Source organism: Artemia franciscana, chromosome 18, assembly GCF_032884065.1.
Source record: "Artemia franciscana chromosome 18, ASM3288406v1, whole genome shotgun sequence".
Taxonomy (NCBI): Eukaryota; Metazoa; Arthropoda; class Branchiopoda; order Anostraca; family Artemiidae; genus Artemia; species Artemia franciscana.
The window spans coordinates 15,854,972-15,882,512 of record NC_088880.1 but is presented as its reverse complement, the minus strand read 5'-3'; the positions used below and the strand labels follow the sequence as shown (position 1 = coordinate 15,882,512).

The 27,541-nt window shown below is 34.0% G+C and overlaps 1 long non-coding RNA gene across 1 annotated transcript in view; it reads right to left on the bottom strand.

The window, feature by feature from the left end:
* Positions 1-27,541, bottom strand: part of LOC136038676 (uncharacterized) — a 55,239-nt gene that overhangs the window by 20,487 nt on the left and 7,211 nt on the right. Inside the window, exon 2 of the long non-coding RNA XR_010620267.1 lies at positions 21,015-21,174. This is a non-coding gene — a long non-coding RNA (uncharacterized LOC136038676). The remainder of the gene's footprint in view (positions 1-21,014; positions 21,175-27,541) is intronic.

The window sequence follows — 27,541 nt, the reverse complement described above, 5'->3', positions numbered from 1 at the left end:
AAACGAAAACGAGAAACAAATCAAGGCTTTTATAAATTTCCTTTCCTTTCCCATAAGATGGGACAAAAGGCCTAATCTTATTTTGTACCAATGGGCGCTGATATCGTTTTGGATCTTCCTTTTCTTCTTGTTGTGGCGGATACCTTAAAATTGTTTAGCCAGTTCCAGTGCCGGTTTTTTCCACGCCTCTGAAAGCAGTTTAAGGGTTCCACATCTAGCATAATAATTGGTTTAAGGTTTTTCTCTAGCCATCTGGCTTGCTTATTCCATTGATGTCTTATTAGGAATTGCTTGAGTATGAGCTCCCGGACTCTAGACACCCGATTAAATCACTAATAATATCAATTTGCCTGGGGAAATTGACAATGATATATCATCCCATCAACTACAAGATGTAACGTCATCTTTCCGCTTGTGTCACCAGGGAGGAGGAGGATCAATTAGTTCGACGTAGCAACCAAAGCTTGGAAAAGCTCGTATTAATCAGTCCCTGATTTTTGAATAAAAAGACACGCAGTAGGCGTGGAGTCGGCATTTTGCACCTTATTTACTTAAGTTTGGTGAAATCAATACCATTTAATAGCCTGTGAATAAAAGTTTAACTATGCCTATCCAAGACGCTAATAAACTCTGTTACAGGTCGAAGATCCATATTAAAGCCAACAAAGACAAGTAAAATATTGTAAGACTAATTTAAGTAATCTAACAACAATTCACTGTTCCCAGAGGAAAGCAAGTTTAACCGACTGTATTTCAATCCCATTTCTACATTCATGTAAACCGTTAGTTTCTTCAAGAAAAGGTGTAAATACAACAAATACGGTAGTGCACTGGTGAACCATCTAAGGGTATTAGAATTTTTTCAGTATTAGAAATCTTTTCAGTAATGCAAAATAGACCTGTCTCTATTACATACGTGGCTTTGATTTCAAATATTCCAGCTTTGTTGTATCAACAGCAAACCGTATTTCATGAACATTTTTATGCATTGAAAGGCTGTTTACCAGTGTATCTGAGCATACCATAGATGTTTAATTTTATTTTTTCTTCTTTTCTTACGTAATTTTTTTTTAAATGTCACATTTGCTACCGAAAGTATCTTTTAAACAACCACTATCTTCTTTTAAACTAAATCTTTTCTTATACTCAAAATAATACCTTTTTCTTTGTTTGACTTTCCCTAGTGCCTGCATCACTAAATACTAATACCTACGAAATAAGTATTAATACAATTAATAATAATACAATTAATATTAATAGTACATTAGGTATTAATAATACAATTATTATATTATAATGAAAATCAACTCTGGTGAACCATCTAAGGGTATTATAAATCTTTTCAGTAATGCAAATAAGACCTGTCTCTATCACATACGTGGCTCTGATTTCAAACATTTCATCTTTGTGGCATGAACACCAAACCGTTTTTCATGACATTTTTATGCGTTGAAAGGCTATTTACCAGTGTATCTGAGCATAACATAGATGTTTAATTTTTATTTTTTTTCTTTTCTTACACAATTTTTTTTTAACGTCACATTTGCTACCGAACGTATCTTTTTAACAACCACGATCTTTTTTTTAACTAAATCTTTTCTTATATTAAAAATAATAACTTTTTCTTAGTTTGACTCTCCCTAGTGCCTGCATCACTAAATACTAATACCTACGAAAGATAAATTTCACTAGATAATACAATTATTATATTATAATGAAAATCAACTCTATAAGCTCTTTGAGATATTTTAGAGAAGGCCTTGCTTGTTAGAACTAAGTTTAGCCGCTCTGTTGAATCACAAAAGAGATCAAGGCATCCTACCATGGAAAAGTGACTTCTATTAACGGAAAGGATAAGCACTTATCCGACATTGAGATCTATTCTAGCTGTAATCTACATTATAGAAGGTCCAATCTTAACCAACTAGAATCCATTTTAAATTATCAAATCATTTTTCTCTTTGTATATTACAACTTATACAAAGAAGTAAATTTGTGTAACCATTTTTTTTTGCGGCTAGGTATATAGCAGAGCATAACCGAGATGCTAAAAACCTCTGTTGATAAAGTTGCAAAACTTAGATATACAATAATCTTTTACATTAAATAAGCTATTTTTACGTATGGATGTACAAATGTATCTACCCAAGAAGCTTGAAGTATCTGGTTCTAAAATAAATAAACTGAGATATAAAACCACATAAACATGAATGTTTCATAAATAATAAATCGAATAAATAATTAATGATTATTGAGTTTATTAATGTGAGTTTATTAATGAGAATTGTGGTTGGTCAAGCTGTTCTTTCAAGCTGTTTTAAAAAAGATTTTTTTTCTCCAAAAAAAAAAAACTTCAATAACACATAAAAAGTTGTTTGTATTCATTCGTATATTTGTATCTTCTTAATGGGTTTGTTGATTGCGTGTTTATGCTGTAAAAACACTTGTATATATTAATATTTAATAATAATCTGACGTCTGTCTAATTCTTGAATAGTGTCTTTATTTAAGGTTTAGAATTTAATTAGATATTTATTTGTCTCAGGACTATCATCTATGATATGAGATCCGGCGTGCCGGGCAAGAGAAGCGAATTCCGAAAAATAATATCCATATTATTCAAGCTGTTTAATTTGCATATTTGTATCTTCTTAATGTGTTTGATGATTGCGTGTTTATACTGTAAAACACTTGTGCATATTAATATTTAATAACAATCTGACTTCTGTCCAATTCTTGAATAGTGTCTTTATTTAAGGCTTAGAATTTGATTTGATATTTATTTGTCTCAGGACTATCATCTATGATATGATATCCGGTAACCGGGCAAGGGAAGCGAATTCCGAAAAATAATGTCCATAGTTTCTTTAATTCATACACATAATATTATTATAATGAAAACTTCAATGAGTATTTTTTGCACCTTTTTTTAAATGGGTCGTGACTAATATAAATGAAAAAATAACAATTTTGGTTGGTCAAGCTGTTTTGAACAAGAATTTTTTTTTCTAAAAAAAAAACTTCAAAAACACAAAGTTGTTTATATTCATTTGTAATGTTTTTATCTTCTTAAAGTATTTGTTGATTGCGTGTTTATATTGTAAAACACTAGTACATATTAATCTATATATATAAAAATAAGTTGTATGTATTTTTGTTTGTTTGACGAATGACGTCATTATAAGGATTGAGTATTATGACGTCATGTATGTATTTTGTATGTTTGTACATGACGTCATTATAAGATGACGTTACAGGGAATATTCGATTAGCAATCACCATCAACAAAGCTCAAGGGCAATCATTAGAAAAATGCGGTATAGATCTGAATACCGATTGTTTTTCCCATGGACAATTATATGTTGCATGTTCAAGAGTCGGTAAACCTGAAAATCTATTTATATGCACAGACAAAGGGACAGCGAGGAATGTTGTATATTCGCAAGTTTTACGTAGTTAAAAACATTATATATATATATATATATCTATATATATAAAAATAAGTTGTCTGTGGATGGATGGATGGATGGATGTGTGGATGGATGTGTCAGGTGACGTCACCTGAAAAAACTGGATTAGGTGACGTCAAAACTGAAAAAACTAAAAAAAGGCAAAAACTACAAAAAAAACTAAAAACTAATAAAAAAAATAAAAAAGCTAAAAAACTAAAAAAACTATAAAGGTAAAAACCAATAAAAAACTAAAAAAAAAACTGAAAAAACTAAAAAAAGGCAAAAACTACAAAAAAAAACTAAAAACTAATAAAAAAAGTAAAAAAGCTAAAAAACTAAAAAAACTAAAAAAACTAAAAAAAGGTAAAAAACTAAAAAAACTAAAAAATAAAAAAAAACTAAAAAAAAGGAAAAAACTGAAAAATAAGCTAAAATAAAGGTAAAAACCAATAAAAAACTAAAAAAAAAAGGAAAAAACTAATAAATGACGACACTCAAAGAGAAAGCGACCAGGACAAAAAACTAAAAAAAAAGGCAAAAACTACAAAAAAACTAAAAACTAATAAAAAAAATAAAAAAGCTAAAAAACTAAAAAAACTAAAAAAAGGTAAAAAACTAAAAAAACTAAAAACTAAAAAAAAACTAAAAAAGGTAAAAACTAAAAGAACTAAAAAAGAAAAAAATAAATGACGACACTCAAAGAGAAAGCGACCAGGACAAAAGGAATGTTCGATTAGCAATCAACAAAGCACCGGGACACAGGGAGTATAAATGACGACCAGGACACAAGTAAAAAAAAAATTAACAAAACTAAAAAGAAGGTAAAAACTACAAAAAAACTAAAAAGAAAAAAAAACTAAAAACTAATAAAAAAACTAAAAAATCTAAAAATCTAAATAAACTAAAAAAGAAAAAAAAAGGAAAAAAATAAAGGAGAAAAACAAAACTAAAAAACGAATGTATATACAGACCGGGACACCGGGATACAAATGATGACCGGGACCCGGGACACAGGGAATATAAATGACGACCGGGACACAGGGACACAACTACAACGGGGACACCGGGGGAAACAGGGGGATAACCTGACAATCTATTTATATGCAAAGACAATGGGACAGCAAAGAATGTTGTATATTCGCAAGTTTTACGTAGTTAAAACCATATATATATATATATATCTATATTCACAGGTGGGACATAGGGACACAACTACAATGGCGCGTAACTATTATGGCGCGTAACGACTTACGCGCGCGGGGGGGCTTGGGGGGGGCGCGAAGCGCCCCCACCAACTAGGTGTTGGGGTGGCGCGAAGCGCCACCCCAACAGCTAGTATATATATATATATATATATATATATATATATATATATATATATATATATATATATAAATAAAATATATATATATATATATATATATATATATATATATATATATATATATATATATATATATATATATATCTATATATATAAAAATAAGTTGTCTGTCCGTTACGCCAGATTATATCTTCTATATATATAAAAGAAAACAAACTAGAATGTAAAAACTGGAAATTGCATAAATATTTCGAAATATTTTGACAATAGATTAAAGTAATTCGAAAACGAAAAATGGTAAAAAACTAAAAAAAAACCAAGAGAAAAAACTAAAAAAAAAAAAATTAAAAATTAAAAAAATTAAAAAAAGAAAAAACCTAAAAAGAAAAAACGTAAAAAAATAAAAAAGATAAAAAACTAAAAAAAACTAAAAAAGCTAAAAACTAAAAAAAGAAAAAACTTAAAAAAAAAACTGGGAATTGCACAAATATTTCAATATATTTTGACAATAGATTAAAGTAATTCGAAAACCTTAAAACAGATACCCCAAATTTGAGGTTTAATTTAAATTGTTGGAGCTTTAGCATGCTTGGCACGTAAAGATTTTTCCAAGTGTCAATGTTAGAATGAACATTGAGAAATTGAAGAAAACAAATCAATAAAAAGAAGAAACTAAAAAAAGAAAAAACTAAAAAAGAAAAAAAACTAAAGAAGAAACTGTATCTATATATATAAAAATCTATCTTCTATATATATAAAAATAAGTTGTCTGTCCGTTACGCCAGATTATATCTTAAATATATATAAAAATGAAACTAAACTGAAAAGCAAACTGAAACTAAAAATGTAGAAACTGGTAATTGCATAAATATTTCTATATATTTTGACAATAGATTAAAGTAATTCGAAAACCTTATAACAGATATTTATAATTTTGAGTTTTATTATAAATTGTCGAGTGTTTGCATGCTTGGTACGTAAAATTTTTTTCTAACATCAATGTTAGAATGAACACTGAAAAATTGAAAAACATTGAAAAAGGTAGAATGTTACCAAAAAGCAAAACCAGGCTTGCGGTTCAAAGAGAAATGGCCAGATTAAGAATGTGCAATTTACGTCAACGAAGGCGTGTCGAGGAACTACCAGAGCAACGCGAAACCAGACTTGCTTCTGAAAGAGAAAGTAAAAAAAGAAGGCGTGCCGAGGAATCAAAAGAACAGCAGGGAAACAGGCTTGAGGCTGATAGAGAAAGTAAGAAAAGAAAGCGTGCCGAGGAATCAGAGCAATCTGAAAGTTATCGCCTGGCATTCAGGTACAACCCAGTCGATGATTATAGCTTGAGTAGATGTGTTCAAATCGGGACAATGTCTAAAATTTGTCCCTATTGCAAGGCCTTGAAATTCAATGGTGAAACAATGGGAATGTGTTGCGCCTCAGGAAAAGTTAAACTTCCTCTATTGGCTGCACCACCAGAGCCATTGAAGACTTTCCTTACTGGAAATACGTCAGAATCTAAGCGTTTTTTGTCAAAAATCAGACAATACAACTCATGTTTCCAAATGACGTCGTTTGGAGCCCAAATCGAAAATCCAGATCAATTTATGTCTACTTTCAAAGTAAAAGGGCAAATTTATCATAAAGCAGGGTCCCTTCTACCATTCTCAGGCGAGAATCATAAATTTTTACAATTGTACTTCATCAGTGATAGAAATTCTGAATTGAATGCACGTTGCGAAATTTCTCCCAACGTTGAAAGGACAATCGTTTCCCAATTGCAACATCTTTTCCACGAAAATAATAAGTTAGTGCGTCTGTTCAAAACAGCCATCGATTTGATGCCTACTGATACTCATAAAATTGTTATTTCCGCTGACAAAACGCCTCCTGGCCAACATGTGCGTAGATACAATGCTCCGACTATCGACGAAGTGGCAATCGTTATGGTCGGTGATCAGTTTTTACCTCGAGATATTATTCTACATAAGCGAAACGCTCAGTTGTTAAGAATTGCTGAAACTCATCGATGCTACGATGCCCTACAATATCCTATCATTTTTTGGGATGGAGCCGACGGCTATCACTTTAATATTAAATTGATGAATCCAACCACTAACAAAGAAATGAATAAGAAATGCAGTGCAATGCATTATTATTCCTATAGACTAATGATTCGGCAGGATGAAGAAAATTATATTTTAAAATGCCGTGAATTGTTTCACCAATTTGTCGTGGATATGTATGCTAAAATTGAATCAGAACGTTTGCTATATATCCGCCTGAATCAGACCAAGCTCCGCTCTGAACAATACATTCATTTGCGAGATGCAGTTATAAATGACGGTAATACCACAAACGTGGCAATTGCGTCGTCCGGAATAGCCGCAACATTGCTGCCTGGTGGAAGAACTGCTCATTCCGCTTTGAAATTGCCTCTGAACTTGCATTCTACAGAAACTCCCACGTGCAATATTTCCAAATCATCTGGGATGGGTAAAGTATTGCAGCAATGCAAACTTATTATTTGGGATGAGTGCACAATGGCACACAAAAAATCGCTCGAGGCTCTGGATCAATGCTTGAAAGATTTGCGAGGGAAGTCGAAACCCTTTGGCAGCACCTTAATATTGCTTGCGGGAGATTTCAGGCAAACATTACCTATAATACCTAGATCAACTCCTGCAGACGAAATGAATGCTTGCCTGAAAAATTCTAATTTATGGGCACACGTAAAAACATTAAAATTAACTACAAATATGCGTGTCCGATTGCAAAACGATGACTCTGGTCAAACATTTTCAGATCAATTGCTGGCAATGGGAAACGGAAAGCTCCCAGTAGACTCAATTTCAGGACGTATACAACTACCTGCTGATTTCTGTAATTTAGTGACGTCCAAAAATGAATTGATTGAAAAAGTATTTCCGAATATTCTAAAAAATTATAAAAATAATAAATGGCTAAGTGAAAGAGCGATTCTCGCACCCAAAAATATAGACGTCCACGAAATCAACAATATTGTTTTGACCAAGATTCAAGACCAGGCAGTCCTTTACAAGTCAGTCGACACAGTTTTGGAACCAAATGAAGCGGTTAATTATCCATCTGAATTTTTAAATTCCATAGATCTTTCAGGGTTTCCACCACACGTGCTACAACTAAAAATAGGCGTACCAATAATACTTTTAAGAAATATAAACCCACCAAAGCTTTGCAATGGCACTCGACTTACCGTAAAAAAAACAATGGAAAACCTAATAGAGGCCACAATCCTGACAGGGCCTTTTGAGGGTGAGGCTGTTCTTATTCCTCGCATTCCCATGATTCCAACAGATCTGCCTTTTCAATTTAAAAGATTGCAATTCCCAATTCGATTAGCATTTGCAATCACCATTAACAAAGCTCAAGGTCAATCATTAGAAAAATGTGGTATTGATCTTAATACTGATTGTTTTTCCCATGGACAATTGTACGTTGCATGTTCGAGGGTCGGTAAACCTGACAATCTATTTATATGCAGCGAGAATTGGACAGCGAAGAATGTTGTATATTCGCAAGTTTTACGCAGTTAATTTGTATTTCGGAACCAAATGAAGCGGTTAATTATCCATCTGAATTTTTAAATTCCATAGATCCTTCAGGGTGTCCACCACACCTGCTACAACTAAAAATAGGCGTACCAATAATACTTTTAAGAAATATCAACCCACCAAAGCTTTGCAATGGCACGCGACTTGCCGTAAAAAAAAAACAATGGAAAACCTAATAGATGCCACAATCTTGACAGGGCCTTATGAGGGTGAGGCTGTTCTTATTCCTCGCATTCCCATGATTCCAACGGATCTGCTTTTTCAATTTAAAAGATTGCAATTCCCAATTCGATTAGCATTTGCAACCACCATCAACAAAGCTCAAGGGCAATCATTAGAAAAATGCGGTATAGATCTTAATACAGATTGCTTTACCAATGTACAATTGTATGTTGCATCTTTGAGGGTCGGTCAACCTGACAATCTATTTATACGCACAGACAATGGGACAGCGAAGACTGTTGTATATTCACAAGTTTTACGTAGTTAATTTGTATTGTATCTATCTATCTATATAAAAACGAGTTGTGTGTATGCATGTTTGTTTGTTTGTAAAAAGAGCGTTTGCATATGACGTCATTATTAGTACATACGGCTTTGTATATGGACAGACAATGGGAAAGCCAAGAATGTTGTATATTCGCAATTTTTACGTAGTTTGAAACACATATATAAATCTATCTATATTCACAAATGGGACACAGGGACACAACTACAATGGCGCGTAACTAATATGGCGCGTAACTAATATGGCGCGTAACGACTTACGCGCGCGGGGGGGCTTGGGGGGGCGCGAAGCGCCCCACCAACTAGGTGTTGGGGTGGCGCGAAGCGCCACCCCAACAGCTAGTATCTATATAAAAATAAGTTGTCTGTCTGTGTGTCTGTCTGTCAGGTGACGTCATGTTTCTGTGTCGACTGACGTCATGAAGTTAGTTGTCGTCATTTTTGCCATGACGGTGACGTCATTAAAGATATTTAAGACATATATGTTCACGTAGAAATCTATTAATGTTTAAGTTTAAAATGACTGATGAACTTACAATGGCAAAAGCCGATGAAGATGCTCAAAGAGTCAATGCCAAAAAACTTGCTGCTGATAGAGAAAGTCAGAAAAGAAAGCGTGCCGAGGAATCAAAAGAACAGCAAGGAAACAGGCTTGAGGCTGATAGAGAAAGAAAGAACAGAAAGCGTGCCGAGGAATCAAAAGAACAGCAAGGAAACAGGCTTGAGGCTGATAGAGAAAGAAAGAACAGCAAGCGTGCCGAGGAACTACCAGAGCAACTCGAAAGCAGACTTGCTGCTAAAAGAGAAAGTGAAAAAAGAAGGCGTGCCGAGGAATTACAAGAACAGCAAGAAATCAGGCTTGCTGCTGATAGAGAAAGTAAGAAAAGAAAGCGTGCCGAGGAATCACAAGAACAGCAAGAAGTCAGGCTTGCTGCTGATAGAGAAAGTAAGAAAAGAAAGCGTGCCGAGGAATCAGAGCAACCTGAAAGTTATCGCCTGGCATTCAGGTACAGCCCAGTCGATGATTATAGCTTGAGTAGATGTGTTCAAATCGGGACAATGTCTAAAATTTGTCCCTATTGCAAGGCCTTGAAATTCAATGGTGAAACAATGGGAATGTGTTGCGCCTCAGGAAAAGTTAAACTTCCTCTATTGGCTGCACCACCAGAGCCATTGAAGACTTTCCTTACTGGAACTACGTCAGAATCTAAGCGTTTTTTGTCGAAAATCAGAAAATACAACTCATGTTTCCAAATGACGTCGTTTGGAGCCCAAATTGAAAATCCAGATCAATTTATGTCTACTTTCAAAGTAAAAGGGCAAATTTATCATAGAGCTGGGTCACTTCTACCATTCTCAGGCGAGAATCATAAATTTTTACAATTGTACTTCATCAGTGATAGAAATTCTGCATTGAATGCACGTTGCGAAATTTCTCCTAACGTTGAAAGGACAATCGTTTCCCAATTGCAACATCTTTTCCACGAAAATAATAATTTAGTGCGTCTGTTCAAAACAGCCATCGATTTGATGCCTACTGATACGCATAAAATTGTTATTTCCGCTGACAAAACGCCTCCTGGCCAACATGTGCGTAGATACAATGCTCCAACTATCGACGAAGTGGCAATCGTTAAGGTCGGTGATCAGTTTTTACCTCGAGATATTATTCTTCATAAGCGAAACGCTCAGTTGTTAAGAATTGCTAAAACTCATCGATGCTACGATGCCCTACAATATCCTATCATTTTTTGGGATGGAGCCGACGGCTATCACTTTAATATTAAATTGATGAATCCAGGCACTAACAAAGAAATGAATAAGAAATGCAGTGCAATGCATTATTATTCCTATAGACTAATGATTCGGCAGGATGAAGAAAATTATATTTTAAAATGCCGTGAATTGTTTCACCAATTTGTCGTTGATATGTATGCTAAAATTGAATCAGAACGTTTGCTATATATCCGCCAAAATCAGACCAAGCTCCGCTCTGAACAATACATTCATTTGCGAGATGCAGTTATAAATGACGGTAATACCACAAACGTTGGAAGATTAACAATTTTACCTTCGTCATATGCTGGAAGTCCCCGTCATATGCATGAATATGGTCAAGATGCTATTGCGTATGTTCGTCTCTATGGTCGTCCAGATTTATTTATTACATTTACATGTCAATCAATCTTGGGACGAGATACTGCAGCTTTTACTCCAAGGACAATCGGCGGTTCATAGGCATGACATTACGGCCCGTGTCTTCCGGCAAAAGTTGAAATCACTGATAAACTACATAGTAAAACTTGAAGTGTTTGGGTCAGCGCGATGCTGGATGTACTCAGTGGAATGGCAAAAACGAGGTTTGCCACACGCACATATACTAATCTGGCTACATAAAAAAATTACTTCGAACGAAATTGATGATGTGATTTCCGCTGAAATACCTGATAAAAATGTCGATAAGGGGTTACATGATATTATTGTAAAAAATATGATACATGGACCTTGCGGTGCACTGAATGAAAATTCACCATGCATGGCCAAAGGAAGGTGCACAAAGCAATATCCTCGACTTTTAGTATCAAACACAATTACTGGCAATGATGGTTACCCACAATATAGAAGAAGATCTACTGAAGATGGCGGTAAAACAGCAATAATAAAGAAGCGTAACAGTACCACCATCGAAGTAGATAACCAGTGGGTTGTTCCATATTCCCCATTATTATCAAAAACATTTAATGCACAAATAAACGTTGAATACTGTAACCCCGTAAAGACAATCAAATACATATGTAAATACGTCAACAAAGGCAGTGACATGGCAGTTTTTGGCTTGCAGCCCGAAATCAAAGATTTCGACGAAATCGTACAATATTAGGCTGGAAGATACATAAGCAGTAATGAAGCTGTTTGGCGAATTCTTTCATTTCCGATACATGAACGTAGTCCAGCTGTTGTTCACTTAGCGGTACATTTACAGAATGGTCAACGTGTTTATTTCACGGAAACCAACATGCAACAAAGAGCCCTGAATCCACCGGATACAACATTAACAGCTTTTTTTTCGCTTTGCAAAAATGATTCTTTTGCAAAAAAACTGCTGTATACTGAAGTGCCTTCGTATTACACGTGGAATACTAAAAATAAAGTATTTGAACGTCGAAAACAGGGTAAGTCAGTAGGCCAACCTACCATCTTCAAAGATACCACGATAGGAAGACTCTACACCGTTCACCCCAATCAACATGAATGCTTCTTTCTACGCCTGCTTTTGGTGAATGTAGCCGGTCCGACATCCTTTGAGTATTTGAGAACTGTAAACGGTACTATACATGACACTTACCGTAGTGCATGCCAAGCTCTGAATTTATTGGAGAATGACCAACACTGGGATAACTGCATCAATGACGCGTGCGAAACGTCAACCCCAAGTCAAATTCGTGCATTGTTTGGCATCATTTTAACAACTTGCTCTCCATCAGCTCCTACAGAGGTATGGGAAAAATATAAGTCAAAAATGTCCGAAGATATACTCCATCGAAAACAGTTAGAGACGTCAGATATGACTTTTGATTTTACATCAAAAATTTATAACTACACTTTAGTTATTATAGAAGATTTGTGCGTACGTATGGCAAACAAACCTCTTCAGGATTTGGAAATGCCTTCACTTAACCGTATCGCTGCTGTTTCGACATGTGTAGAATTGGATCTTGAACAAAGTTACAGTACGAGTGATCTATTGTCGTATATACAAAATAACATTTCCAAGTTAACGTCGGAACAAAAAGACATTTATGATACGATAATGCATTGTGTCGATAACAACGTTGGAGAAATTTTCTTTTTGGATGCGCCAGGAGATACTGGTAAAACGTTTGTGATAAAACTGATTCTGGCATCAATTCGATCAAAAAATGATATAGCGTTGGCAACTGCGTCGTCCGGAATAGCCGCAACATTGCTGCCTGGTGGAAGAACTGCTCATTCCGCTTTGAAATTGCCTCTAAATTTGCATTCTACAGAAACTCCCATGTGCAATATTTCCATATCATCTGGGATGGGTAAAGTATTGCAGCAATGCACACTTATTATTTGGGAAGAGTGCACAATGGCACACAAAAAATCGCTCGAGGCTCTGGATCAATGCTTGAAAGATTTGAGAGGGAAGTCGAAACCCTTTGGCAGCACATTAATATTGCTTGCGGGAGATTTCAGGCAAACATTACCTATAATACCTAGATCAACTCCTGCAGACGAAATGAATGCTTGCCTGAAAAATTTTAATTTATGGGCACACGTAAAAATATTAAAATTAACTACAAATATGCGTGTCCGATTGCAAAACGATGACTCTGGTCAAACATTTTCAGATCAATTGCTGGCAATTGGAAACGGAAAGCTCCCAGTAGACTCAATTTCAGGACGTATACAACTACCTGCTGATTTCTGTAATTTAGTGACGTCCAAAAATGAATTGATTGAAAAAGTATTTCCGAATATTCTAAAAAAATATAAAAATAATAAATGGCTAAGTGAAAGAGCGATTCTCGCACCCAAAAATATAGACGTCCACGAAATCAACAATATTGTTTTGACCAAGATTCGAGACCAGGCAGTCCTTTACAAGTCAGTCGACACAGTTTTGGAACCAAATGAAGCGGTTAATTATCCATCTGAATTTTTAAATTCCATAGATCTTTCAGGGTTTCCACCACACGTGCTACAACTAAAAATAGGCGTACCAATAATACTTTTAAGAAATATCAACCCACCAAAGCTTTGCAATGGCACGCGACTTGCTGTAAAAAAAAAACAATGGAAAACCTAATAGAGGCCACAATCTTGACAGGGCCTTTTGAGGGTGAGGCTGTTCTTATTCCTCACATTCCCATGATTCCAACGGATCTGCCTTTTCAATTTAAAAGATTGCAATTCCCAATTCGATTAGCATTTGCAATCACCATTAACAAAGCTCAAGGTCAATCATTAGAAAAATGTGGTATAGATCTTAATACTGATTGTTTTTCCCATGGACAATTGTACGTTGCATGTTCGAGGGTCGGTAAACCTGACAATCTATTTATATGCAGCGACAATTGGACAGCGAAGAATGTTGTATATTCGCAAGTTTTACGCAGTTAATTTGTACTGTTTCTACCTATCTATCTATCTATATAAAAACGAGTTGTGTGTATGCATGTTTGTTTGTTTGTAAAAAGAGCGTTTGCATATGACGTCATTATTAGTACATACGGCTTTGTATATGCAAAGACAATGGGAAAGCCAAGAATGTTGTATATTCGCAATTTTTACATAGTTTGAAACACATATATAAATCTATCTATATTCACAGGTGGGACACAGGGACACAAATACAATGGCGCGTAACTAATATGGCGCGTAACTAATATGGCGCGTAACGACTTACGCGCGCGGGGGGGCTGTTGGGGTGGCGCGAAGCGCCACCCCAACAGCTAGTATATATATATATACATATATCTATATATATAAAAATAAGTTGTCTGTCTGTGTGTCTGTCTGTGGATCAGGTGACGTCATGTGTCTGTGTTGACTGACGTCATGAAATTAGTTTTCGTCATTTTTGCTTTGACGGTGACGTCATTCTGGACATTAATTTTTTCTTCTCAGCCTCCAAATTACGGCAAAATGACTTATCTTAACTTGGATCAGTAAACAAGGAACGTTCACTGTTGGTACGTTACGTTACGTTAGTATTGGAACGCTACAAGGAACAAGGAACTGAGTAAAGTGACCTAAGTTGAGATGGGCGTTTTCCCATGAACACTTGAACTAGAAATTCAACAGAAAATTATAGGAGGCCATCTACAGTTAAATCAACTTATTCATGCAAAACTGCCCTATCTCAACATAGGGCGTTTTGCAAAAATATAATAATAATACTTTTTTTATTTTGGAAGGTTGAATATTTTCATCGTTTTCACATAAATACATTTCTGACCCTTATGTTATTATGTTGAACATGCATTCATATTGATTTCATTAATATTTATGGCGTGTACCAGAAGGAAATCGTTAGAGCACCCAGTTAATCGCTTGTACCAGTGGTTTCCCAGCCTTTTTTGAGGTAGCACCACATATTATCTATTAGGTTTCACTAGATATGTCACTTCAACATTATTGCATATTTCAAAAGCCATCCGATCAGATGATTTACGTTTCTAAAGATTGACGATATCCAATGATATTGCACGGACGGAGCGTTATCCAATTTAAGCGCAAGTGGCTTGTTATCCAATAAACGACATTGCGCGGGAGTATTGCGGGCGATGGATTAGCCCAGGCGGGAGATTTTTGTTAGACAGCCAATGTAATTGAGGATCAGTTCGGCCTTTGTGTCTTGCTGGGAGTAAGAAAGCTGTTGAAGTACCAACAATCTGTGGTAGCAATACATGGAATTCTTTAAAAATAAGGTAATCTTGTGATCCAACATACAAAACAAAAACAGGGATGCCAAAATCCATAATTTAAATAATTCGGACAGGCTATCTCTAACACAGTTAAAATCAGGCACGTATCCAGGGAAGAGAAGGCTTTGAACCCATGTCCACCATTCTAAAATAGCCAAACTTTATGAATTTTCCAACTACTTCCTATATACTCCACAGCCTACTTAGCAGAACATAAAAAAAAACACATTAACCTCAGTTAATTTCCAGCCAATTGGAACCAACTTTACTGCAAATAGCTCGCATTGACATTACTGAAAACTGATCGCTTGACAATAGCAATTAATAAAACAATATTGATAAAAACGGAATCAGTCAAAAAATTTCTTGTTTGTTTTTTGAAATAAATCTTTATTTCATTATGTCGTAGGAGTTTTCTTGTCTTAATATTTTCTTTATACTTATAAATTTTGTCACTAACGTGTTAGCTTTATCTTCTTTTATGACTTCATTAAAAAAGTGTCAGACTGAATATGAGTTAATAACACCAGTGGTAATAGAAGATGCAACACTTCAAGAGTTATTACTTCAATTTCGCAAGAAATTTAGACGAGGATATACATAATTATACGACACTGTTTTTAAATCCTTTAAATAAATATTATGCATGGCCTTAAAAACTATAAATTGAGGGGTCACTGACTCTCTGTACATTTTGGAAGAACCATAGCACACGCCATCTGGTGTAAATGTTTTCGAAATTGGGCTACCACTGGCATGAATTTAGAGAGATAAAATAACTTCAAATCTCAATTAACCCTTTTTCCTTGGCTTGCAGGGTTGGGGAGGGGGAACTTCTGCAGTAAGTACCCTTTAGAAATCAAATCTCTTTTTACTTCAACCAGATTTTTGTTTGGTTATAACCCAAATTTATCCTGGAGGAGGAGCCTCATTTGTCAATGTTTTTCATTTTTGTTTTTACGAATATCAAACAAAATAAGACATGAAACAATTATCACAAGTTCTAAGCATCACTGTAAGTAAAGTCCCTATTTTGTCAGCTAGTTGTTGAATTGGAGCTTTTGAAGTCTGTGCTTCTTCAACAAGACGAACTATTTGTGCCAAGGTTGTATCTTGGCCAATGAAATACCCCTTTGAAAAATTATGAGATATTTTTTTAGGATATCCCTTGGAAAACTAAGCAAAATCAATATTATTTTCCTAATCTTTACATCCTCGAGGGCTACTTTAAATAGATAATAGCTACTAGAAACTTTCACCACTATTTTCCTTAGTTTTTGCATTAGTACTCCTTAGTTTCGTCCTATTATATTTAAGAAAAATATTAAGCTCAAGCCACGAACGCCATCTAAACTTCAAGCCACGAACGCCATCTAAAGACAGCAATTGCTGTCTTTACAGCAGAATTGCTTTGCCTTTCATCGACCCACTACGCAGGGAGAAAACACTCGAATTGTTTTTTTAATGAATCTAAATGCTAAGCGATAAGGAGAGAGAAAATGTAGTCCAGAAACGATACGCTTCAAAGGTAAAAATGGGGAAATCAAAAGAATTTAAAATAAAACAATCGTTAGCTAAGAGTAATAGCTGTCTATTTAATAGCCGTTTTGCACCCATAAAAATTCTATCGTCATTAGTTTAAATAAAACAAGCCAGTTATTGCATGTTAGTAGATCATTAGCATAAAAATGTAAATCCAAATTTTTTTAGAGCACCTCGAAACTTTCAAGACTTTAGAGTCAGATTATGGACTTGTTTTATAGTGGAAATTTTTTGAGGCAATGGTGTTGAGATCCCCTTAACAACTATCGATGAATAGATAGTCTTGATAAAAAAAAAATTACATAATGAAGAGCATAAAAACCATAACAGAGCATAAAAAGCTTGGATATGTCGGTCAGACATACAAAGCCGAATTCTTCAAGTAGTTCAACTAAAAAGAAGAACAGACTGGACGCCCTGGAATATGAGTAAAGAAAGATAAGTGATGCGGCACTAAAATTAATAGTCCAAACTTGAGGTGCTGATCTCCATTTTATTAGTCTTATGGCAGGAAGTACAATGAGGGATTAGAAGCAAGCCATCCCTATGTTCTGGAATGGACAAGAATTGGGCAACTAAACATTGTAAAAAAGTTTGGGGGTTTCTTGGTAGGTGTTCAAAGGACAAGCTTTCAAGTGTATGGGATTAAGTTGAGTGTTTGCCAGTATGTCAGACTGAAGCGGCTTAAACCTGCTCAAATTTAAAGGTGAAGAACTATTGAATTTTACAGAATCTTAGCTTCTAAGAAAACAAGATAAATATTTCCACAGTTTGTCAACTGAACCTTCGGACTATGAAACATCCTCCGTATTTAAAATAATGCATTCTACTTCCCTAATGCTCACTTCAGAGCTTTCCTCTTCTGTATGGACCTATCCTGAGCTGGATAGCCACCTGGCACCATTAAAACCTGCTGAATTGGAACGACAGAAGTGTAAGGAGACATACCTCTTCTAATGGGAACTTGCGTCACCATTGACTGAGGGTCAACTCGTTGCAAAAATTAAAAACAAATTTACAGAAACCTCAAAACAGTAATTTCTAAAATAGAGGAGGAACACTTCAATTCCAAGCATTCTCTTTCTTTCAAGTTTTATCAAAATGGATCTATTATACAGGGAGATGGAGTAGGTACATACTTGGAGAACAGCTGGCTTACACATAGTTTAATTACTGTCTGTTATGTGACATTATCATGTATTATCAAGTGTTATCATCATTTGGGGTGCAGTCTTAGTTGTAACAAATACTTGCACCACCACTGACTAACTACTAACACAAATTGAAATATATGACACACGCCTAATATATGGTTAAAAAATATACACATAAAAAAATATACACATAAAAAAAAATATACACACAGGGCTCCTTGCATAACTGAATTTACTTGTTTAATTCACATGCTCATGTTATCTTAAAGACTGTAGTGAATAGACATTTTCTATGCTTATTAAATAAATTCAGAAACAAATGAAAAACCACCATGAAAAAAGTGGTAGTAACAGTGCTACTCGGTAGTTTTAAGGCCAAGTGAAATTTGATGGCAGATTTTGTTTGAAAATACCATTTTTACATATAAAAATACCTTTTGCTCAAAGAAAAGCTGCCCAAATACAATTTGTGCTGCTAAAGTGTCGGCAGCTTTTAGAATTCTGTCAAATTCTCCTAAAGGCAGCTTTGGAACTTTTTCTATACTTGCAGACATAATACAGGGCATAGGTGGGAGTCGGGTTGTTAAAATGATATTCTGTATGCTTTTATTTAGAAATTGATATTTAAACTCTTTGCCTGTTGTTTGTCTGTCTGATGATATTATTTGTTTTTCATCTGCTATTATCGTTAATATTACACAAACTATGAATTTTGCTCAAGATCAACAACATAAAACGCTTCAAGAGGTTGAGTTCATTACAATAGCCGTAAACATATTGTACATATATAAACCTTTTCGTGACAAAGTAAAAATAAACCACCAGTTTTTGTCAGAAGATAAAAGAAGTAAAAATTAAGATATTTTGTCTGAAGATATGCGACCGGATATTTGCCAATGCAATATTTCTCATCTAGAAACGTCATGGCAAGCCTGATTTTCTCCCAATAAGATTTCTTTTGAAATAAAGATGTCTAGTTGTATCACACTAAATTAGAATGGGACCGAACCTGCTTAGCGTAAGAGCCACAATAGCGAACATTGGAACTTTGAGAGCCACAGCTGAAAACGTTTTAAGACAAATGCCGCCTTTTCTTTTCGGATAATTTCCCACGCCAAGAATAAAAACTCAAGCTGTAAAAAAACAACTTAAATATGTAACACATCGTTTGTTATCAAAGGAAATTGTCTCACAAAAAAATTATGTTGGCGTTCCTTAGTATAAGAAGTCCCCATAAGAAATGGTATTCTTTTCTTCACTTATTGACGTTAAGGATTGTGCTTAGAACAAACACAAAAATGTGCTTTGTTTTGCTATGAGTTCCCCAATTTTTTTCGATGGAGGCTCTTTGGGCTACCATTAGACGAGAATTCTTCTATTCCCTGATTGTGGTCATGATGACAACCATTTCAAAAATTTGAACTCAAAATTACAAGGAACAACATATTCATTTTGTGAATTTGAACTAGAAATGGATTTTTCCCATTTTCTAGTTTGTTTAAACTTAAAATTCATAAGTTGTAGCTGCACCAAGATGAGGTGAGCTCCCCAAAAGATCTCCTCGAACCCTCCTAGGATTTTTATTTCGAAAAACTCGAAATAATACCAACATTCTGATTCGATTTAACATGCTTTTGAATTACTAGACCTCCATAAAAAAATCTTTTGAGCCCCACTCTCTACCAAACATACAATCTTGGGTATGTAAACCAATCATGTACATATATTTTTTTTTAAGGAAGGGGGGGGGGGTGATCAATAGAGTAAACAAAATATAATTTATACAGACAATATTCTTATTCAAATTGATTTAGTTATTTTGATTAAATAAAAAAAAAAGTTTTTTAAATGAAAGTAAAGGGCAACATTAAAACTTATAACGAACAGAAATTGTTCCGTATATGATAGGGGCTTTTCCTCCTAAACGCCCCGCTCTTTACGCTAAAGTTTGACTCTTTCTCTTAACTCTATTTTTAAAACAGTAAGAAACTTTAGCGTAAGGAGCGGGGCGTTTAGGAGTAAAAGCCCCTTTCATATACGGAGTAATTTCTGTATTTACTTACCATTACATAATCACCATTTCCAGCCACTGGCTTGATTTTTTTAAGTGCACAATTTTGGATGAATTGAAGCCATTAATGGTTTCAACAATCTTATCTGGGGGTCGGGGAGGGTATTCCCTTGATACATGACCTCAGACCGTTGGACAGGGAACAATCCCTTGAGAAACATTCCGAGATGAGAAAAAGAAGATCCTTGCTGGTTCTCTTGCTGGTACCAGTTCTGAGAGCTTTGCGAGTACTAACTTATGATAAAGAGCAACTTGCTGTTGATGTCTGGCAGCTTGTCGGCAAAGTTCTCTTAGTCTTATTTGTAAGAAGGGCAAGCTTCTTTTCCCTCAAATGGTTGATGAGCTGTCCATGGGCTACACCACGGACGAAGAGCTCTTCGATGGGCAAACATTCAAGTGGAGATCTTAGCACTGAAACTTTTGTAAATTAACATAATGGGTGTTAAAAAAATTCACAAAAATATTAAGCACAAAACATTGTCGAAAAGAAAGTTGGTCTTGAGAGTCAGGTTGAAATGTGTTTTAGCATCACAAAGGTTACTCATCCGAAAAACACCAACTTCCCCAAAAGTAATCTGTTATAACAATAAATGCTTATCCAATTAAGTAATACCTCAAACACTTTGGCAACCATATATAATGACATAACAACACGCACTTTTAAAGATAAAGTAGAATAAAATGATAACCAATCTTAGCAATATAAAGTCAGCTATTCTCATTAGTCCAAGAAATTTTCGTGGCTGTAGGTTTGTCCATAGGATTTCAGGGCAGAAGTTCTCCTAATCTTTGGCGTCATTTTATATCTAAATACTGAGGAATTTATCTTGATTAGTAGAAAAGGCAATCATAGCACGGTGAAACGCACAATCGGGTATCCATAGAATTTTTAAACTACGATGCGAATCTTTGATTAATTTACCTGCAGCGATTGGATGTTCACTACCTCCTTCTGCCGTCCCTAGAATTGCTAACATAAATTTCAATGACACAATGGATTCATCGTGCAAAACAGCCAGCTTGGTCCATGTGGGAACGCCATGTGTTATTGTGCCAGTTTTGTCAAAAACCACTGTTTTCACCTGAAACAAAGAAGAGATAAATATACTATTTGAACTAAAAACACTTCACAGTTTTACCCCTCCACCACCCGACAATACTGAAAAGGCCACATCCTAGAAATAGCCTAATGCTCAGCTTCGCAAGCCAAAATGCAAAAATCACCCTATATTCAACCTCACGGAAATTCCTTCTTTATCATGCATAAATATAAAAAACAGGCTTTTCAAATGAAAGTAAATACTGATTTTAAAACCAACAAATAGAAATTACCATTAATGTGAGGGGAAATATAGTTCTTCTTAATTCTCTGATCTTTACGCTAGTCTGGCCAGCACTTTCCAGAAAGTATTTTAGAGGGAAACAACTATAACCAGTCAGCAATCGCAACTGTTTCACGTATTTCTGATTGCTTTCGAGACATTTGAGGCGACAATCTTGTTGTTTACGGCAAATGCAACTAAACGTCCTTCTCCCATGCTCACTTTCTAAGTTATAATCAGATATATCCTAAATATGAGGGGGAGTCTATCCCCCTCAAACGCCCATTTTTAATGCCAAAATTCAAATTTTATCGTAATGCTTCAATTTTACAAATTATCGTCTTTTGTAAGAAAAATTGCCCTACGGACAATAAAGCAGAATCACGTGAGCATTTAGAAACCGAAATATGACAATATATCCCTAAATTAGCAAATCCCCAAAAGATCTTGTTTGGGACTTAACCCAATCAGATTTTTTAAATCAGACATTTTTGGATTACCTACTTGTAAATACTTGGATCAGAAACAGAATATCTTTTTTTTATAGTATAGCCAAAGGCGTCCTGAAAGGAGGGAGAGTCCGACTGTAAGCCATCTTTCAGAAATCTGATGATTTGTATATATATATATATATATATATATATATATATATATATATATATATATATATATATATATATATATAAATATATATATAAATATATATATATATATATATATATCTATATATATAAAAATAAGTTGTCTGTGTGTGGATCTGTGGATGGATCAGGTGACGTCATGTTTGTCCGCATATGACGTCTGAATTATTTCACACTAATACAAAAGAAGAAAAAAACTAAAAAAGGTAAAAACTACAAAAAAAACTAAAAAGAAAAAAAACTAAAAAAGCTAAAAAACTAAAAAAAACTAAAAAAAGGTAAAAATCTAATAACTAAAAAAAAACTGAAAAAAATAAAAAAAGGCAAAAACTACAAAAAAAATAAAAACTAATAAAAAAACTAAAAAAGCTAAAAAACTAAAAAAACTAAAAAAAACTAAAAAAGGTAAAAAACTAAAAAAAACTAAAAACTAAAAAAGAAAAAAACTAAAAAAAAGGAAAAAACTGAAAAATAAAAGAGAAAAAGAAAACTAAAAAAATATGAATAAATATATATAAAAATAAGTTGTTTGTGGGTTATGTCTGTCTGTCTGTCTGTCGAGTGACGTCGTGTTTGTCCGCATATGACGTCTGAATTATTTCACACTAATACAAAAGAAGAAAAAAAACTAAAAAAGGTAAAAACTACAAAAAAAACTAAAAAGAAAAAAAACTAAAAAAGCTAAAAAACTAAAAAAAACTAAAAAAAGGTAAAAAACTAAAAACTAAAAAAAAATGAATAAACTAAAAAAAGGCAAAAACTAAAAAAAAAAAACTAAAAACTAATAAAAAAACTAAAAAAGCTAAAAAACTAAAAAAACTAAAAAAACTAAAAAAAGGTAAAAAACAAAAAAAAACTAAAAACTAAAAAAGAAAAAACTAAAAAAAAGGAAAAAACTGATAAATAAGAGAAAAAGAAAACTAAAAAAATATTAATAAATATAAAAAATATAAATATAAATATAATATAAATTAGCAATCAACAAAGCACCGAGACACAAATGACGACCGGGACACAGGGAGTATAAATGACGACCAGGACATAAGTAAAAAAAAAAAACTAAAAAAACTAAAAAAATGGTAAAAACTACAAAAAAACTAAAAACTAATAAAAAAACTAAAAAATCTAAAAATCTAAATAAACTAAAAAAGAAAAAAAAGAAAAAAGGAAAAAAATAAAGGAGAAAAACAAAACTAAAAAACGAATGTATATACAGACCGGGACACCGGGATACAAATGACGACCGGGACACAGGGAATATAAATGACGACCGGGACACAGGGACACAACTACAATGGGGACGCCGGGGGGCAAAGGGGGATATAAATGACGACCGGGACACCGGGACACAAGGAATATAAATGACGCCCGGGACACTCAAAGAGAAATCACAGACTGGAACACCGGGACACAAATGACGACCGGGACACAGGGAATATAAATGACGACCGGGACACAGGGACGCCGGGGTGCACAGGGGGATATATAAATGACGATGGCGACTCAGGGAATGGTCGATTAGCAATCACCATCAACAAAGCTCAAGGGCAATCATTAGAATCATGAGGTATAGATCTGAATATGGATTGTTTTCCCATGGACCATTATATGTTGCATGTTCAAGAGTCGGTAAACCTGAAAATCTATTTATATGCACAGACAATGGGACAGCAAAGAATGTTGTATATTCGCAAGTTTTACGTAGTTAAAAACATATATATATATATATATATATATATATATATATATATATATATATATATATATATATATATATATATATATATATATATATATATATATATATATATATATATATATATATATATATATATATATATATATATATATATCTATCTATATTCACAGGTGGGACATAGGGACACAACTAATATGGCGCGTAACGACTTACGCGCGCGGGGGGGCTTGGGGGGGGGCGCGAAGCGCCCCCACCAACTAGGTGTTGGGGTGGCGCGAAGCGCCACCCCAACAGCTAGTATATATATATATAATATATATATATATATATATATAATATATATATATATATATAGATATATATATATAAATATTTATATATATTTATATATATATTCATATATAATAAAAAAATCTATTTTCCAGTTGTTAAATGGCTAAAAAACGTAGAAATATGTTTTCTACTGTAGTTCTCCACCTTCAACGATTGGTGGTTTAAGAACGGTTTTTTTTCCTGGAATCTTCTGGTTGCCGAAATTGTAGACTCTAGGCCCCAATGCTAACCGACTCTTGAATGGATGATCAACATGGGGATCAGCATTCGGGGGTGGTCAGAACCACACAAAAAAACGCTTTTAGTGACAGGTCAGCAGACCCCTCACAAAAGTGAACTCAGAAGAATTCGAGAAAACAACTAAGTACTTTTTAATTTTAGAACATGACTTAATGCAAAGATGAGTCTCAGCTCCCTCCAAAAATATTAAAACTTTGAACCCATTCTGACAAAAAGCCATAACGTATTGAATATGTAGTTTCCGGTAATTATTTCTTTTAACCATAAAGGATAATTATAGTAGTTCTTCAGAGGCGATACCAGAGTCCATATAGTCAGAATGTTAGGGTTTGATAAATTGTTAATCAAAACAAATGAATCTTTTTGTTTCTGAAAAAGAACAAAATGTTCTAAATATTAGTTATTTCAAATAACTTATATAATCCATTTAGATGCATCGATAAAAGAATTTCGATAAATTATGACGAAAAGTTATTGTTTTGTTTTCCAAACTTGCTTTAGCAAACGAAAACGAGAAATAAATCAAGGCTATTATAAATTTCCTTTCATTTCCAATAAGATGTGACCAGAGGCCCCATCTTATCTTGTACCAATGGGCGCTGAAATTGTTTTGGATCTTCCTTTTCTTCTTGTTGTGGTAGATACCTTCAAATTGTTTAGCCACTTCCTGTGCCGGCTTTTTTAACGCCTTTGAAAGCAGTTCAAGGGTTCCACAACCAGCATAAAAATTGGTTTAAGGTTTTTATCTAGCCATCTGGCTTGCTTATTCCATTGATGTTTTATTAGGAATAGCTTGAGTAAGAGCTCCTGGACTCTAGACACCCGACTAGATCACTCATAATATCAATTTGCCTGGGGAATGATGTATCATCCCATCAATTACAAGATGTAACTTCATCTCTCCACTTATGGCACCAGGGAGGAGGAGGATCAATCAGTTCGACGTAGAAACCACAGCTTGTAAATCTCGTACTAATCAATTACTGATTTTTTTTTTTTTATAAAAAGTCACGCTGTAGGCGTAGAGATTTTTTTGCACCTAAATTACTTAATTTTGGTGAAACCAATACCCTTTTCTAGCCCTTGAATAAAAATTTAACTATGCCTATCGAAGACGCTAATAAACTATGGTACAGGTTGAAGATCCATATTAAATAAGATCCATATTATCCAAATTACAAGATCCAAATTATAGTTCCAAATAAGATCCAGTTTATAAGATCCATATGAAAGCCAACCAAGACAAGTAAAAAATCGTAAGACTAATTTAAGTAATCTAACAAAAATTCACTATTCTCAGAGGAAAGTAAGTCTAACCGACTGTGTTTCAATCCCATTTCTACATTCATGTAAACCGTTAGTTTATTCAAGAAAAGGTGTAAATACAACAAACATGGTAGTACTCTGGTGAACCATCTAAGGGTATTATAAATCTTTTCAGTAATGCAAATAAGACCTGTCTCTATCACATACGTGGCTCTGATTTCAAACATTTCATCTTTGTGGCATGAACACCAAACCGTTTTTCATGACATTTTTATGCGTTGAAAGGCTATTTCCCAGTGTATCTGAGCATAACATAGATGTTTAATTTTTATTTTTCTTCTTTTCTTACACAATTTTTTTTTAACGTCACATTTGCTACCGAACGTATCTTTTTAACAACCACGATCTTTTTTTAACTAAATCTTTTCTTATATTAAAAATAATAACTTTTTCTTAGTTTGACTCTCCCTAGTGCCTGCATCACTAAATACTAATACCTACGAAAGATAAATTTCACTAGATAATACAATTATTATATTATAATGAAAATCAACTCTATAAGCTCTTTCGAGATATTTTAGAGAAGGCCTTGCTTGTTAGAACTAAGTTTAGACGCTCTGTTGAATCACAAAAGAGATCAAGGCATCCTACCACGAAAAAGTGACTTCTATTAACGGAAAGGATAAGCACTTATCCGACATTGAGATCTATTCTAGCTGTAATCTACATTATAGGAGGTCAAATCTTAACCAACTAGAATCCATTTTAAATAATCTAATCATTTATCTCTTTGTACATTACAACTTATACAAAGAAGCAAATTTGTGTAACCATTTTTTTTGCGGCTAGATATATAGCAGAGCATTACCAAGATGCTAAAAACCTGTTGATAAAGTTGCAAAACTTAGATATACAATAATTTTTTACATTAAATAAGCTATTTTTACGTATGGATGTACAAATGTATCCACCCAAGAAGCTTGAAGTATCTGGTTCTAAAATAAATAAACTGAGATATACAACCACATAAACATGAATGTTTCATAAATAATAAACTAAGTAGCATCTTTCGAATAAAATACATACCTTTTTTACTTTAGCATGATTCAAAGCTGAACCTTAAAATTGTGCGAACACTAATTTCGTATTTTCTTATTATTATTCCATTATTAATATTATAATTATATTCCATTATTCTTATTATTATTACTAGTGCTACTATTGTTGTTATTATCATCATTATTATTATTATTCCGTCGTCAATAAGTTCTAAGACCGCACTAGCAAAAGCCTGATAATAAGAGAAAAGAAAAGATAACGACATAAGAGACAACAACGGCAACAAATAGCGAAATAAGAGAAAACACAAAAAGAAAATGTACAGTCAGTGAGAACAAGGAAAAGGACAAATAATTAAGCTGAGATCTCCACTCAACCGTCGTCAGTGCAAATACAAAAAAAATACACGTAGGTCAAAGAAAACGAAATAAAAAGACATACCTAAAAAACAACAACCTAAATGAAAAGTAACCTTGGTGACTAAATGTTACAGTTACGAGGAAACTATGCCCTCATAGTGTTCATATCTTACCAACTTCGGATAAATTATATTTTCTGCAGGGTTATTTTCTATTAAACATAACTGCAACATTTAAATTCTTTCAAACTGCATTCACTGATTTTTTACTTCTAGATATCTAACAATGCCTATCTGAGAGGATCACAATCTATATCCCTGACATTACTGAACTTAGATAGACCTAAAAATTTTATATTAATTGTACAAAGCTTCATCTTCAATTTAATTCAGATCTATGAGTCTTTTCAGACACTCCAAAGCGTGAAGCATTATTTGTTGGCAAGAGATTTCGGAAAGGCTCCAATGGCTCACAACAAACATCTATGCGTCCTGCCATAAAAATGATACTTGTATTAAAGGATAGGATAA